The sequence below is a fragment of the Anser brachyrhynchus genome, assembly GCF_964034855.1.
Source record: "Anser brachyrhynchus genome assembly, chromosome: 2".
NCBI lineage: Eukaryota > Metazoa > Chordata > Aves > Anseriformes > Anatidae > Anser > Anser brachyrhynchus.
The window spans coordinates 102,255,865-102,274,901 of record NC_137695.1 but is presented as its reverse complement, the minus strand read 5'-3'; the positions used below and the strand labels follow the sequence as shown (position 1 = coordinate 102,274,901).

At 36.0% G+C, this 19,037-nt stretch overlaps 1 protein-coding gene across 4 annotated transcripts in view; it reads left to right on the top strand.

Moving 5' to 3' along the window:
• The window catches only part of DOK6 (docking protein 6), a 238,180-nt gene that overhangs the window by 177,116 nt on the left and 42,027 nt on the right, over positions 1 to 19,037 (top strand). The gene's annotated exons all lie outside the window — the stretch shown is intronic.

Here is a 19,037-nt window from a genome sequence, read left to right as displayed (position 1 = left end):
GGAGGGACTGATATTGGAGTGTTTGTTAGTGTTTTTACGGTATCAACATGAAAGTGTAATTAAAAAGAATAATGCTTGTATACTTATTTTTTTGTTGTTGTTGTGCTGTCTATAAGAGACTATCAACATCATAGTTGATAGTCTCTTAAAGATATGTTATCATAGATATGTTATCAACAACATATTTTATCATCAGAATAGTCTGTATTCTTGTATATAACTTCTCTCTCTCACACACACACACCCTTCTTTTTTAATGTAAGATTTATAAATCCAGATGGATTGGTAGTCCTAGAATTAAAAACAAAAATGTGATATCCTCAGGAATAGCAAGTATCGCCACCAGTATTGTGATGTTCAGCATGGAAGATATACGTCTGCATGTCCAGATTCCTTCCCTGTCCCCAGGCAAAGTCCTTCCACTTCGCTTCTGTAAGCTCAGGTTCTTATCTGACACAGTGACACAGCAAGTTAATTCAGTTTGCTAATATGGCCAAAAAAAAACCAACCAACCAACCAAAAAAAACTAGCTAAAAGGAAGAGGGTTCTGTAGGGTTACTGAGCTGAACTGGTTTGCAGAGGTACCACTAAACCATTAGATCTTCTCCGTTGTGTCTTCACAAGGAGAGGAGGAAAATCAGTTATTAACTCTCTGTAAATGCTGAGCATCATCCTTCCTGCAGCCAGTAAATGAGGTTGATTTTGGTGATCTTTTTAAAGAATCTCAGTTACAGTAAATTTCATGCATCAGCATACAAACACTGTTGTTCTCAGCTTCACTTGTCTATCTAACCTCTACAGCACGATAACAACATGCGTACAAATAGCATTGTGATTTAAGGCATGATTTTCCTCCCCAATGGCAGCTTTATTCTTCTGCCACTAAGCCTTCACTGAAAACACTTCTGATAGAACTACTTCACCTATTGTTGTTTGACTGTATAAAATATGAGCTTAAGAACTTTAGATTTCTCATATTATGACTCATATGAGGGAAGCACGCTAAGGAAATAGTGCTATACCTTTGTAACCTTATAATTACTTTTTTCAAGCTGCCAATAGAAAACTATTATGTAATCTCAAAATAATACTACTACTACTAATAATAATACAATATGTAGAACAATAATTCTAAAAGAGATAAAGTTGATGTTGACCATCTGATGTTAATCAAACATCAGTAAGACTGAAGTAAAAATTCATAAAAAATGAATGGTTGGAGTTTCCATAATTTATTATCATATGAAAATTTCTATGACACTTGTTTTTCTTAACACAGCAAAGCTGCAAAAAAAAATGCAATTTTAAATTGTGATACTTTTAACATTTACCGGAAGATAATAACATTACTAAAACACATCTGTATACTTCTCTTCCATTCTCATTATTTACAAGCCTTGTATCTAATACTCAATAAAAGTAAATGAGTCATAATGATAGACTTTTGTCATTTAAATAAAATAATATCAGTGATTTTGTATTAAAAAAAAAAAAACTCATTAGTAGGGGAATAACAAATATACCAGAGAAGACAAATATCAGGAAATTTAACTGGACTTAAAAAGATGCTGGAGAGGAAGGTGGTTAAGAAATAAGCCTGCAACTAACTTAACTTATCTGAAATAGGATGAGGACAGTATTTCATAAAACTGGTCTGAGGATAAATATAAATTACAGGGTTGTCAGGCATGGTATGAATGAGAATGTAAATAGAATTAAGAATATCAGTGTAAATTGTCATAGAATCAGGAAAAACTGAAGCAGGAGAAAATAATATCATTAATTTCATAGAAAGCTTTTAATTTAGCTTTGCTCTTTAAACAATTCTTTATTATGTATTTCTTTACGTATTTTAAGCTGATCTCAGCCTAAACACATATTCATCAAAACATTACAGAATCAAGCATTGTCAATGAACACATCAACAGATTCTAAATTCTTCACTTTCAAATGGTGGTTTCCATTTGAAGTATCCTACCTTTGCCAATGCATCTTCAAGGCCTTGCCTGGTATTTGGTTGTCATTTATGTCTTTGTGTAATGTTACACCTTATTATTTTCCCACTGTGAAAGACAGGAAATGCAGGAACACACTAGTGGATATTGCAGGCACAATGATTATATGAAATATTTACTTAAAATATGTGTCTTTGGGGCTCCACTTCAACACTGCAGTTTACTTAATATGATAAAGCTCTTTCATGTTGTTATTCTGCCTAAGTGCATTTGGCATTTACCTGGAGTCAGTAAGTACCTGGAGGAGAAAATGGAGGAGAAAATTCCAGAGTTCACCCATACATGGTCCCATGTCATGACACACTGGTTGTTTAGGATGTTTCCTTCTGCTTCCATATGATGTATGAGCTCATGTATTGAGCTTCTGAATACATATGATCATTCATGAACTCATGCATTTTATGGTAATTGAGGTATAGCCTCAGGCTCCTTATTCCTGCAAATACTCAATACTGTTCTGTATTTCCCACCTGAAACTACTGTATGATATTGCTGTAGAATATTTGTTTAGAAAATTGATAACTCTATAAAAAACTGTGTGCTTTATTATGATGTATAGTTGTTGAATTGTTTACTTGGTTCACACAGGTATTATGAAGCTTCAATTACTCATTCTAGAGGTCTTTGAAAATTACAGGTTAAAGTTGAAATAGTCTTTCAGTGTGTTTGGCAGAAATGACTTCCAGAGAAGCAGAGCTCGCCCTTCTTTGCAGTAGAAAACAATAATAGAAAAATTGGAGTCTTCTACTGCATAACCTGTCTATCCACTGGTAAACTGTGGCCATCTGTAGTGGGTTTATGTGGCAAGGTTTTGGTAGCAGGGGGCCATCGGGATACCTTCTGTGAGAAGAATCCAGAAGTTACTCTATGTTAGGTAAGGGTCCCACCGCTGGCCAAAGCTGAGCCAATAAGTGATGTTGTTTGTGCCTCTGTGACAGCAGATTTAAGAAAGGGGAAGAAAAAAATGCTGCTCAACAGCAGCTGGGAGAGAGAGGAGAGAGGAGTGAGAACCAGTCCTGCAGCTCCCCAGGTTAGTGTAGAAGGATGGCAGGAGGTGCTCCAGGCACGGAATAGAAGTTCCCCTGCAGCCTGTGGAGAGGCCCCTGGTGGAGCAGGCTATCCCCCTGCAGCCCATGGCTCCCACATGGAGCAGATCTCCACGCTGCAGCCCGTGGAGGAGCCCCCGGTGGAGCAGGTGGATGTGGCCTGGAGGAGGCTGCGGCTCATGGAGAGCCCCCGAAGAAGCAGGCCCTGGGCTGGAGCTGCAGCCTGTGGAGAGGAGCCCACGCAGAAGCAGGGGGTCTGGGGGGAGCTGCTGCCCGTGGGGGATCCGTGTTGGAGCAGTTTGCTCCTGATGGATGGACCCCGTGGTACGGAGCCATGTGGGAGCAGTTCTTGAAGAGCTGCTGCCTGTGGGAAGCCCACACAGGATCAGTTCGGGAAGGATGGCATCCTGTGGGAGGGACCCCATGCTGGAGCAGGGGCAGAGAGTGACCATGAAGGAGCAGCGGAGACAAAGCGTTAGGGACTGACCACAGTCCCCATTCTCCCATTCCCCTGCACCACTCGGGGGAGGAGGTGGAAGAGCATGGATGGGGGAAAGGTGGTTTTGGTTTCTTTCCTTTGTTTTTCACTTCTCTAGGTTGTTAGTAATAGGAAATAAATTTTACTATCTCAGTCTGATACTTTTTTTTTTTTTTTTTTTTCTCTGAGTCTGTTTTGCCTGTCACTATAATTGTTGAGCAATCTCCCCATCCTTATCTCAACCCTTGAGCCCTTTGCATTATATTTTCTCCCCCTTTCGCTTTGAGGAGGGGAAGTAAGAGAGTGGCTGTGGTGGAGCTTGGCTGCCCACCCAAGTAAAACCACCACACCATCAGGAAATATTGCTAAGATGAAAAACAAAACCAAGAATGCTGCCTTTCTTTCCCCATAAGACAGAATCTGTGTACTTTTTGGTTTGAGTTTTGTAACCCTAGTTCCCATAAGTAATAAAAGATAAAAATGAATATTAATTATATATTAAAAAAAAAAAAAAGATTCTTACTTCATTAAACACATAATGATATTTTCCTGATTCATATTTTTCTGTGAAAATTTGTTAAGAATTCTGCCAGGCTCCTTGTTAGTACTAGGACTCGGAAAATTATGTGTGCTTGGATGAAGTAAATCCTAGAGCAGTGAAGCAGGTCTATTTCTGACATTCACCCCTTCAGAAGAAAGTAATGGATTTTTGAATATACAGACTGGATGTGTTTTATTTTTTAATTTTATTTTAAATAAAATATTTTCTTGAAAGTACGTGTATTTCATTGGCATTTTTTTCAGGGGCTATTACTCATATGCAAAAATAGACATTCAAGTACTGCAGCAACATTCAAGAACTATGCAGTAGATGCCATGCAATTCCTAAAAGAAAGTACTTTGCTCTGCTATGAAATTCTAACTTCCACTGCCACTATTGTCCCACATACATTACTTTTTTCCAAGGAAACACTTTTTAACCCTGTCCCTGCCCCTTCTTCTGTCAGCTGCAGGAGTCTACTACCTCCTATAGGGTGCCATACAGGCCGTGAAAGGATGAGGTGGGGGAAGTTGCCGGCAGTGGTTGTTGTTGAATGATGTTGTTGGTCTGTGTGTTTGAATGAAACCACAGGATAGGGAAAGTCTTTACTATGGTAACAGAGTGTTAGAGCAGGTGGGAGGACAGAGCTATTTGTTGTGTCAGAAACACTGCAAACCACATGAAGTTCTGTGAAGTGTATAGATAACTATTGTGGGTAGGTGCAGGAGCAGAGCTGGCAAATCCTTGTATAAGAGTGTATCAGATATTTTGGTAGTTGGTGATGTAATATAGGTGCAGTTTTGCCTTTTAAAAAGCTATTCACTAGAGCTTGCACTGGCTTTATTAATGTTTTTTGATGTGGTCATAGTCATGAGGGCTCTCACTCAGAGCATGGTGGGATAAATTCAATTCCTTCCTCTGCCTGACAGAATTTTGAACTCTCTCTTATCCTTAGCTATTGGTCTGGATGACCTTGAATGCAACGACATGCTCTAAATCTGCCCTAGGGACTAAAACCCAGGTACCTCTTTCCGTGGATATATATCCTAACCTAGAAATTCTTCTGATCCTTCTTAAAAAATTCTGAAATATGTTGTGTAATATCACAGTGCTCTTCTAGATTTGTCTTATCGTGCTACCTAAGACTCTGATTGAAATCTTCTTCCTAATATGAAGTAAGAGCTGAACCAAAACCTATTTGTAATAAAAGCTTCTCAGAGGTATCTCATAACTGAGATAACACAATTTCTTGTCTGACAGGACCCTGTTTCATCCTATGAATCTGTCCTAAACCTGCTTGCATGAATCCTGTGAACACTGTTCTCCCTGTTCTGTGCACCTCATTTGTATACTTGAATTCAAATATGTTGTACTGTGAACATTTTAATTTAAGCAACTAAATAAAGTCTGTTTTTTTTTAAATGCAATAAGGCACAGATTTTTACAGAGTCAGGTATATGCAGATGCAAGCCCTATTGAGGGTTTAGCCTGTGAGCTCTTTAAAAATCCAGGTAGCCACCTATCTACATTTCTAGGAACTTTTTAAAGAGCTAGGTACATATTTCTTAGAAATCGGGTGTAGTTTATTTCAACTGTACAAAGTTAACCTTTGAATATAAGTGAATTTTAATGTTGGTAACATAAGTGCATTTGAAGTTTTGGTGTTGTGTTTTTTTTTAATTATTTTATTTTATTCTATTTTTTCTTTTTTATTTTTTCCAATATTTTACAAAATACTGCATTTTTACAGAACTATCAAAATAGCTGGAGAGGCAATGTCAAATTAAAACTTGTATTTCTTTCTAGAAAATGCAAGAAATTGAAGAGCCAAAGAACTTTCCCTGAACAAAATAGATTATTTGATTAACAGTCTTATTTGCTAAAAGCCATAGGCGATACGAATTATAAATTAGGAATGGTTGTTGTAGTTATACAATAGTTGTTGCATGTCTGACTGAGCACTATGTGGCTATTCCTAACCCTCCCCTTAAGTAAATTCTGAAAAGCATTTAGTATGGAAGGGAAGTTTTCTTTGGCTTTGTGCACACTTTAAATAACTTGTTTGCATAACCGTGCTGGCAGGTTTATATCATTAAACTCTCTTAACAGAGGAACAGGTTATGTTGACTTAAGTATTACTAGAAAAGTAATTCTCAGGACAGCTCTCCAATGGGCTTAATATATTATTAATCTCCTCTCTGCTATTCTGAGAAAACCATTTCTTGTAAAATAAAGTAGCCTATAGAGCTCCTATTATTATTAGCCACAATAATAGCTGATGAAGCCACCCAATACTCTCAGGAGATAGGTATTATTATAATAATTATACTAATGAGTAAAATGAGGCACAGAAAGATTAAGGCCAAATTCAACTGTGTATGAATTGCCCAAGGTCACAGTGTAATCAGCAGTATGCTGGGAGCAGCACATCAACAAAACAAATCCTGGATCATAGTCGATTACTTATTCACAGAGGAATTAACTTCTGAAAAACACATTTTTCACACAGTTTCCATCAGTCTTTTGAAGTATAGTATCATTCTGCGTCTTCTGTCAGCTAAGGCCTCCCTCTATTTCAGTAACTCTGTTCATATCACACAAGGGAATAGTTAATGCTTTGTCTCTGATTAATAAGAACCTTCTTTATCGATGATTTACAGATGGACACTGTGCTTCTCAGATAATGCGAGATTTATAAAAAGTAATAATCTGAGAGGGGATCAGAAATTCTCATGATAGTCGTAAAGTTACTCTGTAAATCCCTTCTGTGCTTTATGTACTTTGGCTCATCAAGTACCTGTTAGTATGACAAAAATAGGTGAAATTCACGCTTTATCAACATTTTGCTTTTTTTCCCCATTTCTGTTCCTTTTTCTGAATATGATATATTTTTTAACTTGACAATTCCTTATAATAATTTCGCTGATTATGTTTAGACTGAAGACAACTGATACTTAGTATCTAAAAAAACATACTTGAATTATGGGCCCTTTTCCAAGTACAAGCTGCCTTTGATATGTATTAATCAAAGCCTGTCCAGACAGGGTTTGTTTATGTTCCTTTTCCTGCTCAGCCTTGGGTCATGGTTCTTACATGACTGATATCCCCTGAATAATTCCAGCCGTACTAACAGTTTATATTTATCAGCTGCTCTGCAGTGCCCAAGAATCTGGTTCGGCAGAAATATAAAAGCCACTAGTACAGACAGACTAGTCTCTGAACTGTTGACCTGATAATTTCACTTACTGTAGTAGCTGCACATCTTTATACAATATAGTTGCTGTAGTTGCTGTGAAATGTCAGATTAATACACTGGCACAGTACATCTCATTAGATTTTCAAACCCATTGATTATAACACCAGAAAAAAATAATATTGGAAAGGACCATTGGTGGCCAGCTGATCTAATCTTTTCTTCAAAGCTAGGATAACATCAAAACTAGATCAAGTTGCCCAAGGCCTTAGCCAGTCAAGTTTTGAATACTTCCGAGGATGTAGATCCTGAGAACCTGTTCCAGTGCCCACAATCTCATTGTGAAGAATTTTTTATTATGTCTGGAATTTCCTATGCCGCAGCCTATGACTGTTGCCTCTTGTACTTTCATTGTGCGTCTCTGTTAACAGCGATGATCTGGCTCTGTCTTCTCTATGGCATGCCTTAAAGAAGAGAGAGAGAAATGGCTGTTAGATTTCTCTTAGCCTTCTTTTTATCGTGCTGAATAATCCCTTAATCCAATGTCGCTTATCATATTCTGCTTCTTAGAGGTTCTCTGCCAGGCTCTCCACAGTTTGAGGTTTCTGTTAATCTGGGGCACAAACCTAAAGACTATGTGAACACAGCTGAACTTCCTGATGTGGAAGTTCCAAAAATGCCAAATAGTGGAGAAACGTAACCTCCCCAGACCTGCTGGCTATGCTTTTGCTAATGTGGTCCCATATGTGGTTAACCTCCATCACTGCACATTTACAGTTGTCATTCATGTTATGTCCAGGACCCCGAAGTCCTTTTCACAGGGCACTTTCCTAGCAAGTCAGCATGTACTCAAGCACTGTGGTGTTAACACAGGTGCAGCATTAACATCTGTCAGTGCTAAACTTCATGGGGTTCCTGTTTGCCCATTTTTCTGCTTTGCTGAGGTTCCTCTGAATGGAAGCTGTCCCATCTGGGTTTTTGCCTGCTTCCCTAGTTTGATGTCACCCCCAAATTTGCTAAGGATCACTTCTGTCTTGCTGCCTATGTCTATGATGAAGATGATAAAAAGTTTTGGAATACTGACCCATCTAAAATTCAAGAATAAGTTTTTCAAAAATATTTCAGTTCTGCAGCATTCAACAGCAAGAGCTGATTTTTACATTTTTTTTTAATGTTATGATAGAAGCATATACCATGCTGTTACTTATGACTGTCTCAGGATAAAAGCCGCTAGTCTCATCAGGTATTCAGTCTGTCAGAATAAATTTCCATAAAGGTAGCTGCCAGGCAAGATTCATATGTATTCATATGGCTGGTTGTTGAATACATAACTTTACAATGTTTATGATTCTAAATCCATTGCCAAATCAGTATAGGTTCTTGTTTATAAAAAGAAAGAACTTGTGGTCCCCACATTATTCTTAATGATTTCCTTTTAGGACATGGTGGTAAAAGTTACAATTACTACTGGCTAAGAGATTTGGTAAAATCTTTGTTGTTTTCATGACGTCTTTTTTCTAATGCTTTTTTCTGATGCTTCCCATTGCTTCGTGATCACCTTTACATACCTTTCGTATTACATGAAGAAAAAAAAATGTTGGAGTTGCAGATTTCCATGGCAACAGGTATAACTATTTTCTTTGTTTTGTGAAGTTGGAACTTACCAACACAGCAGCAAAGGATTCTTTTCTGTTAAACGGCAACAGTGGATTTTAAAAGGCTTGAATTATGGGGCATTTGGTCATGCAACCACAACCTCTACTATACCAAGCAACTTCAAGTGAGTTATAGTCTGAAAATAAAATTTAATGGAAAAAAATGCCAATTGTAGGATTGTTGGGCTGATATAATTATGTTGAAAGATACAGCAATTTACACACACTTCTCAATTTCCCCATTTCCAATTTGGTTTCCTAATTCGCAGTTATTTCTGTTACATTAGTAAACTAGCATCAATAAGGAAGAAAAAAAAAAATCACTAGTTTCTTTTATATGCAGAAATATGGACTGTGATTTGGAGAGTTTTGTCTCTCATTTTAAAATGTTTCTGGGCTAAAAAAAAAAAGAAAGATATTTATTTAAATCCAATATATATTTGTATATTTATTTAGAAGTGTGTGAATTATTTTGAATGATTGATTATTGCAGTTCTAAAATTGAGAAATCTCAAGAATTTTGTTTGTATCTATATACATGACCAATGAGAGCTCCATTTGTGTGGGCACATACAGTGAAAAGGAATAGTTCTTTATTATTACATACTAGCTTCTCTGTTTATTTTAAATCTGTAAAAAACACAAAAGGCAATGAAGCTATTGAAGTAAATATTAAACTAAATGTGAATAAATGATTTTAAGTGAAATTTAAAAAAAAATTGTGTGTTTGCATACACAAACAGGCAAGTGTATTTAGCATCCCCCCTCAAAAAAAAAAAAAAAGTATTTTTCTACTTTAAAACTTTATAATTTACATTCATGTGCATTGTATAAATAGCCCTGATATGTATGACTGAAGATGCATTTGAGATGCTTAAAAATAAATACTTAATGGAAAGAAAACATATTTTTTTGGAAGGTTTTGAAGAGTCATCTGTAGCTTTGCTACATGATACTGATTTTTATGGGTTTGTTGTGTTTTTTTTTTTTTTTAATTGAAATGTCTGTGTCTGACACATAAAATTAACTTCTGAAAATGTCAGAAAGTAGAGGTCAGCAAAACTGTATGTGTTACTAAATACTGGAGTCACTCACTGACAAGCTTAATAAGGAATATTCATGGCAAAGTATTGATGATTGTTTAGCAAGTATTCAGAAAATTGTATTGCTGTCATTTTATTAAAGTTCATTGGTATCAGCAGTTTCTATATACAGAGATGAAGTAACTAAAATAAATGTGATTTCCACAAATATGTATAATTGGGAACTACTGATCTGTTTTAGACTATACAAGAAAAATGTCATAAACAAGCTTGTGAGGTCCAAGGCATTTATTTTATCAGAAAGACTGAAACTCAAATAACTGTGCAGTGAACACTCAATACAGATTCTAGCATTTTGTTGTCAAAACATGTGTGTAAGCCGTAGAATTCCAAATTTTCAGCCCCAAATTTACTCTGGTAAGGTTTGCCCAAACAGGGACATTCTTAATTCACCTTTCTTGCCACATACTAGAGAGAGTTTTGAAAGGGTTCTTCACAAACAGTCATTTTTTTCATGTCATGACTTTTACCATGCTAGCTCTAAAACTGGCCAAAGCAACTTCTATGAAGTCAGAAAGGCTATCTTTCCAATACTCTCAGGTAAAACATTGAGGACTTCAAGTGTCCAAAATCCTCCTTTAAGATGTCATACCTTTTGGCGAGCAACACCATGAAAAAACTTCCATACTCTGAAATCTTCTCTAAAGCATATCAGGCTGAGGTGAGAGACAACCAGCATTGTCAGAGAGAAGGATACCCAGCAGAGCAAGGACAGCAAAAAGTATACAGAGGAAGTAGGGCAAGACTGCGTAAGTCAGCACTAATAGCAAGTCTCACTATTTTTAATTTTGGTTTGACACACCTCATGAAAGTGAACCTTCTGGAACACAGTAAATCTCAGGTTGAATTCCTGAGAAAACATTCCTGGTGAAACACACCAGTCTTTGCAGACAGTGTCTTTGATGTCTCCAACTCCTTCATTTAACTTCATTTTTCCCACCCCAACTTATTTATCTCTATATTGTTCAGAAGATAGATAAAACACTCGTCCCTTTTCGGTTAAAACCTACTTTTTAATTTTGGAGATGTTAATCACAGAACCACAGAATGGCTGAGGCTTGAAGAGGCCACTGGAAGACATCTTGTCCAACCCACCCACTCAAGCAAACTCACCTACTACGGGTTGCCCAGGAACATGCCCAGATGGCTTTTAATATCTCCAAGGAGGGAGACTGCAGAACCTCTCTGTGCAGCCTGTGACAGTACTCAGGCACCTGCATAATCACATATCCTCTTGTTCAGAGGAGACTTCCTGTGTTTCAGTTTGTGTCCATTGCTCTTCTCCTGGCACTGGGAACCACTGAAAAGAACCTGACCCAGTCCTCTTTGCACCCTCACTTCGGGTGTTTATATACATTGATAAGATCTCCCCTGAGCCTCTTCTTCTCCAGGCTGAACAGTCCCAGTCTCTCAGCCTTTCCTCATAGGAGAGATGCTCCAGTCCTTTAGCCATTTTATTGGCCCTTACCTGGACTCCTTCCAGTAACTCCATGTATCTCTTGTATTGAAGAGCCCAGAACTGGACACAGTACTCCACATGTGGCCTCACCACTACTGGGGAAGGGGAAGGGTCACCTCTCTCAACCTGCTGGAAACACTTCTCCTAATGAAGCCCAGGATACCATTAACCTTCTTGGTAGCAAGGGCACATTGTTGGCTCATGTTCAACTTGGTGATCACCAGGTTCACCAGGTTCTTTTCTGCAAAGCTGCTTTCTAGCTGGATGGCCTCCAGCATGTACTGGTGCATGGAGTTGTTCCTTTCCAGGTACAGGACTTTGCACTTCTCCTTGTTGAACTTCATGAGGTTCCTGTCAGACCACTTCTGCAGCTTGTCGAGGTCTTCCTGGATGGCAGCAGAACCCTCTGGCACTCTTCCCAGTTTTATGTCATCAGCAAACTGGCTGAGGGTACATTCTGCCCCATCATCCAGATCATGAGAACATTGAACAAGACTGGCCAGTATAGACTGGCCTCCAACTAGACTTCATGCTACTGATCGTCACCCTCTGGGCCCAGCTGTTCAGCCAGTTTTCAATCCAACTCATTGTCTGCTTATGAAGCCCATATTTCAACAGCTTCTCTGAGGATCTTATTGGAGACAGTATCAAAAGCCTTACTGAAGTCTAGGTAAACAATATCTACTGTTCTCCTTTTTTCTACCAAACCAATCATTTCACCATATATGGTTATCCTGTCGGTCAAGCATGTTGGACTCCCTTGGAGAATCCATGCTGACCACTCACAATTATGTTCTTGTCCCCCATGTGCCTGAAAAGGGTTTTCAAGATTACCTGCTCCATCACCTTCCCAGGGATCAAGGTGAGGCTGAACATCCTGTAGTTCCCAGGGTCCTCCTTCTTACTCTTCTTGAAGATATGAGTGACATTGGCTTTCCTCCTGTCCTTTGGCAAGCCTTTACTTGACTGTCTTGCTATTAACTCCTAGATTCAACGAAGGTCAAAACTTCTCCTAGCCCTCCTGCAATTTCATATCACCCACTAACACTCAGAATGATGCAAATAATTTACATGTTTCCGAAATGAGACAAAAATGAATATTTCAATGATGAACTGCTTGAGATGAATGACTCCTAGAACCTATCTTAGAAACTTAAGGTAATACAACACAAGCAGATCTATATCATTGCATTATATGCCACCTGTCTTCAGTTAAGCATATGAGGGCTTGTTCTAAGACTGTGATTCATTACCATTTTTAACTTGAAGAAAATATATAGGAAGGTGTTGTTATTTTTGATTTTGTTTTCAATTGTAATTGTTTTTTCACTCTGATCCTCCCCATTTCCCATCTGGAAATAGTCATACCTTTAAGCAAACCACTTTCAAATGTCCCAGGAAATTTTTCCCTTTAAAACCTGAAGATTTTGTCCCGAGTGATGCTGCTTAAGAGAAATTATTTTATAGTTCCACACAGTCTTATCCCAAAATTCTGTATGTTTGCAGGGCAGCAGGTCTACAAAAATCTTTTCTTTTCTGTCATCCAGCACCAATCTCTATTATGATAAAAGCTCCCATATCATGCTGACAGAAGGACAATCGATGTCTGCCAAAGCACCTGTGCAATACTGGATTCTCTATTACATATATATTGAACACATTAGTTCAACCTGCTAGGAATTGTTCCTGTTTGTTTGAGACCCCTAACAATTAGTTATGTTTGTTTTCAGTAAGACCTACTGTGTAGTCAGGATTGAAATAGTCTCAGCTCTGTTCTTGGCAGCAGCATCTCCTGTGTTATTAGTAAATGTTTTTATGCAATAAAAAAAATGATAAAATAGTTCAAATATGGCTCATAATAGAATAGCTCAAACCCTGTGAAGAACCTGACCTTCTGCCCTCAGAGTAATCAGTGTTGTTTCCATGGGTGGTAAGTGAAAGAAAGAAACAAAAATAAAATTTCATAACAGAAATAAGTGAAGACACACACCTTACTGACATTTAACAAATATAATCCCAATGCACTATAAAACCCAGCTACTTTCCTCCAACATTAATCTATTCTGTCAGAAAACAAAGTGATCTATTATTAGCTTCTTTCAGAGAAAAAAAGAAAAAGAAAAAAAAAAAAACTTCTGCCAGAAAAGGAGCAAAATGTCCCAGTTCTTTCATTATAATACAGTCGTAAAAAATATCAGTCCCACTGAATCTCCCTTCAGAATGCTTTTCTTTCACCACTGTTTTATTATTCCTACATAATATTATTTCACAGCCAAAGACTAATCATCCACGTTGGCACTGCAAAGCAATGTTAGTATTTTGAGATTTTTTTCCTCCATAATTGATTAAGAAACTCTCTAAAACGTCCTTACAAGGTTAGAATTGTTACTGAAAACGCAAATGCTAGAAATATATTACAAAGGTTGAAATCACTGAAATGACTTCCGCAGCTATTTTTTATGTAAGTCTTTCCAGAATACTTATGAGGTCATATATCTGGAGTTCTTTGCTTTGTTCAGAAACAGCAAACTGGATAAAAAGTAGATAAAAAGAAACATAAAGTACTATATAGGAAAGAATTAGTATGCTGATACCTATAAGCATTTTTATTGTTAGTGGGCACCTTTAAATACTTAGTCCAAATCATGCATGAATGACTATTTTTTAAGCAAGATAAGTGATTGTGTACAAAAGGTTATGGGAAAACTGTAGCCATAGAATAGTTATAAATAGTACATCACCAAAGGGCAAAACATTCACATTGGACTTCCATAGGAGTATATCCTGCATCCTATTAAGTATTTGCATAAGTCTTGGATAAAGATACTATCTAATCATTAAACTTCCTGATCTTACCATTACAATATGAAATTGGGTCAGTGAAGAGAGGGAATTCAAATAGAATTTTAAAAGGCAATGTGGACAAATTGTTTGCAACAGCAAAATAAATTCAACAGAAGCATATGAAAAGCACTATACATAAGAATAATCGGCTTCATAATACAGGACAGAAACTGCTTTTTGTAGAACGGGTCTGTGTATCACAGTACACAAGTTGAACATGGTACAATAGTGTCTGCTTTGCAAAAAAGCAAATATGACACCTTCTTCTTGGCTTTAACTTAAGAATCATTTAAAAAAAAAAGTGTTTTACTTCTCTCTTTTTTGTGCTCTAATTTATGCTCAGCTGATGCTGCCTACTAGATTGTGTAATTTTTGAATTTCAATAATCTGTCACTGTGGGTACCAGTGAAATGAGTTTGTGCCATTCCACTGGCAACTTGTGGATTCTTGAAGTGAAATATATTTCTTGTACCCCTTCTACTTCTACTTCAAAGCTAACTCACAAAGGAATCTTCTTTAGTGTTGTAAAGAAAAAAAATATCTAAATAGTAAAATTCATGTCTCTAGATTATATTTCTTGTTAGTCTTCTGTGACCTGGTTCTCTTGCTATTTTTCAAAGACTAATGAGAAAGTGAAATGGGTCAGCCTTTTTTATCTGTAATAAACTAAACTATTTCCAAAGCATATCTTTTTTTTTTTTAATATCTTTATTGCAGATTAAAATATGGATTGAACTGTATATTGATCAATTCTCCCCAAGACAAATTTATTTCCTTTTGCCCTTTATATTTTGACTATTTTAATGCAAACAGAATATTAGAGAATAATATGCTAAACAGATTAAAACTCAGAGACCTAATATATGTATAAGAGGCTCCATTCTTGGAATTGCATTCATTATTAATAACAGAGTAACAAATCTATTTAAGTCAGTTGAGTTGCCCTGTGGGAATTAAAACAAAAATTTAGCCCCTAAGCATTGTTTCATGAAAGAACAATAGTGAAAAAATATGAGGAACAACTTAGAGAAACACATTAATAATTTTTTTTCATTTCTATTTTAATCAAATAGTCCTTTAAGAACTATAAAGTTGTCACTGGCAAAGTAAAGCTTCATATGACTTAAGATTTTAAGTAACCAAGAAAGAAATGAAGTGTTCACCATATGAAAGGTATCTTATCAAAGAAAGATTCTGGAAGAAATTAGGTAAAACCAAACTACTAGGTATTTCACATCTGATAATGAAAAAGCTTCGGAGATTTTTTTTTTACTTTTTATATATATATATATGAGTTAGTGTGCTTTTGATGTATGCATTCTACTCTTCTCCCAAGTTCTAATTACCCCATCACTTTTACCTCATAAGGTGGGCAAGAAAGTCTAGATTATGTTTTTTGTTTCCTGAAGTCTCATCAGATGTTAGGAATATTTGTAGCAAAAGCATTCTATGTGCATGCTTTATTTAATGGTACATTATTATATTAACGTTCTTGATTTGGTATACAGCTTTTACTTTCCTCTATATTTCTAAATCTAGTTAGCAAAGATTAAAGTTAGTTCATTCCTAGAGAAAAGTGTTTATTTCTTCGACATGATTGTGCTACTTCTGCTGTTATGGGCCCTTCCTTTCTGAACAGTTAATGCTAATGTGTCTGAGCCTGTTTTGCCAGCTCCTGAGAATGTGCTAGAGTGGGAAATAAAACAGAACTTTGGCCTCCATACTCAGAGATATTGATTTAATTCTGTAATTGGAAAATAAGCCTAAGGAGATAGCAGACATATTTTTTTTTAAATCTATTTCAATTGCTATATTGTTAAGTCAAGGACAGAAATAAATCTATGTAGGAAACTGATGGGCTACATTTTTAGAGCAAAGAGGAAAATTAGAGGTTTTTTGCTTGCTTTCTCCTATAAGGAGATGTTTTCTGTTTGAGTTAGAGGAATCAGAAAAAGGTTTTGGTTTGGTTTGGTTTGTTATGTTTTCTTTCATCTTTAAGAAGATGAAAGGGAAGAAGAATATCTAGGATGAAGTCTCTAAATTTACCCAGAGTGATATCTTCCACTGGTCTGGAGTACAAGTCTCAAACCTGAGTGACTAATTATGTTATAAATTAACAGTTCTGGTTCACCTTCCATGATCTGTAAATTGCTTGTTTTTAACATTGTTAACTAACAGAAGTTCATTTACAATTGTGGAAAAAAGGATTTTGAAACAGTAGATCTTCGTACATTAAATTCTTGTTTAACCTGTAATAATTAATATAGCAAAAAATCTATTTAATTATATATGAATAATTGATTGTATTTATGTTTAGATGCTTGTTTTCTTCCCCTTGGCTTGAAGTTTTTTATCTGAAACACCCACAGGCTAGCACATAAGATGTTCTCTACAGAAAGTAGGTTTCTGACAGTTGATTATCCATTTTCCTTTGAACATAGCAATATTTTTGCAAACAGCAGTTTGTAGGAGTAAGCCTTCTATCATTCTAATGTACATTTGACCAATAATTTAATTTTTATTCATAAAAATGATAAAAATAAACACTGTAGTTAATAATGATCTAACAATTAGTAAAAATAACTTCATGGACAAATCAATGTACAATGAGATTATCGTCCTTCATATTACTGACAAGATGTTAAGGTCTTGAATTCTGTATGTTTATGTTTATATTTTAAGGTCTCAAATTAAAAGCAAAACTGACTATTTTAAATTTTTTGGTGTTTAGTTTGTTTGTTTGTTTTCTGAGGATAGTATTTTCATAAAATATAAATTGTTTTTTCTCCCTATGGTGTCCCCAAAGAAATCTAGTTCTTCAGACCATATTGTGTTTAGCATATAGTGATACTTTTTACCCAAAAGGTGATATCAGAAGTTGTTCTTTAATTAGAGAATCTGAGGAAACAAAATATTGTGAATGCTCACAATGTACTACAGCATTTGTTATCTTAATTTAAAATAAGAATGATTTTTTTTAATTATTTCACAGCTTTAATATTTGCATCTGTTCTGCATCAGTGTTGGTCAAATCAGGCAGGAATTAATCACCTCAGATCATGAATAAAAAAAATAACTTTAACTATTTCAGTTCATCCCATAGATTTATCTTTGAGACAATGAACCATAGTCAAAGCAGTTCTCTTTACTGGAATTTGTTCATAATGCATAATAATAAAGAGTTTTGCCCATTGCCTAGACTGAAGTTTACCTTTAAATTATGAATAAATCATCCGTGTACTGAAGTTACATGATGTTTTATTTTTCTTACTCAACAAAATCACCTTTGTTACTCTTGCTATAGTGAAACAGTAATTCTTAGAAGGTTTGATATTGCCTTGATCTCCACAATAAAGGAACTTCTGTACATTGAAAAACTTAAACTCCCCAATCTCCCCAAAATAGATCAAGCTTTTGAACTTTTCTTAATGGTTGAAATGTTTCTTCACGGTCTTTACTTCATATTGAATGCTTGTAGTGATGATCTGCAGCACTGACAAATGAAATGAAATATTGGCTATAAATGAGCTGTGAAGACATTAGCTATAGAAAGGGATTAATTTTGATAATAATTCTCAAGAAAAAAAATGAAGTAATTACAATAGATTGAACAGAGATCGAAATATTCACCACACGTCAATGAATATTAATACTCAAAGATGAAATAACTGTAGATCTTTGGGTAAATATTGTTTCTAAACAAGCTGCGTATTTGTTGATTTGTTTGTTTTTATTTGTATGTTTTTAATTAGTATTACAGAATATCATATGACTGTATGGATAAAAATGGCTTTTTGAATTTTGCATTATTCTGAAAGAGGAGTCCCTAGGAATTAATCATTAGCCTGCAATAAATGATCTAAACCATGAATACCTTCTGCTCTGTAGAAGGACTCTCTGAAAATGTGGGTTTCTAGGCTTACCCTTTCAGACTACCACCGTCACCATCCTGGTCCTGCTCCTGAAATTAAGGATTTTTTTCTCTAAATCTTTACATGCAATTGATCCTTTCAGTGCTGATCCTTCCAGACATCTGAAGAAATGACATGCTCCACAGATACCATGATTTATTAGATCCCACAAATTACTGATTGTGTTTTATATTCTGCAAAGCCAGAGATACACAATTTTTGCAGATAAATTTTCTTTTCTTCTAGCCAGAGAAAGCGTAAGGTACACAGACGTATCCAAAGCATTATCAGATGTATTATCAGCATGAAAAATCCTCTGTCATTGTTTCTATTTCCTGTAGCCTAGTCTTGTCTTTCTTTCACATCTCATTTCACATCTGTTTTGGAGACAGAACTGTCTTTATTAAAGTTTACATTCCTCCTGTCAGGTTTCTGTGCTGTAGCTCTTGTAGATGTGGACACTTATCATGTAATTCATGCCTTCAGTTACATAAAGTCCCCAAGACTGGGAAATTTGCTCTTGAGATTGTAGCCTGGTACTGGTAATGAAATGCCTCCACTTAAATGGAGGGATATGGGACTAATAACCCTTCGTTGCTAATTCTCTGCTGGTTGTCTCAGATTCTTTTTTAGCATTTTTATGGATATTCAATCCAATATGCAGGTTAAATGACAAAAAATAAATGTGATTATAGAGGGTTTTAAGATTTCAGGCATATACTAATGCATCACTATAGTAAAGAAGAAAATAACAAAATCCCGGTGGTGGTAAGAATAGCCATAGACAAATAG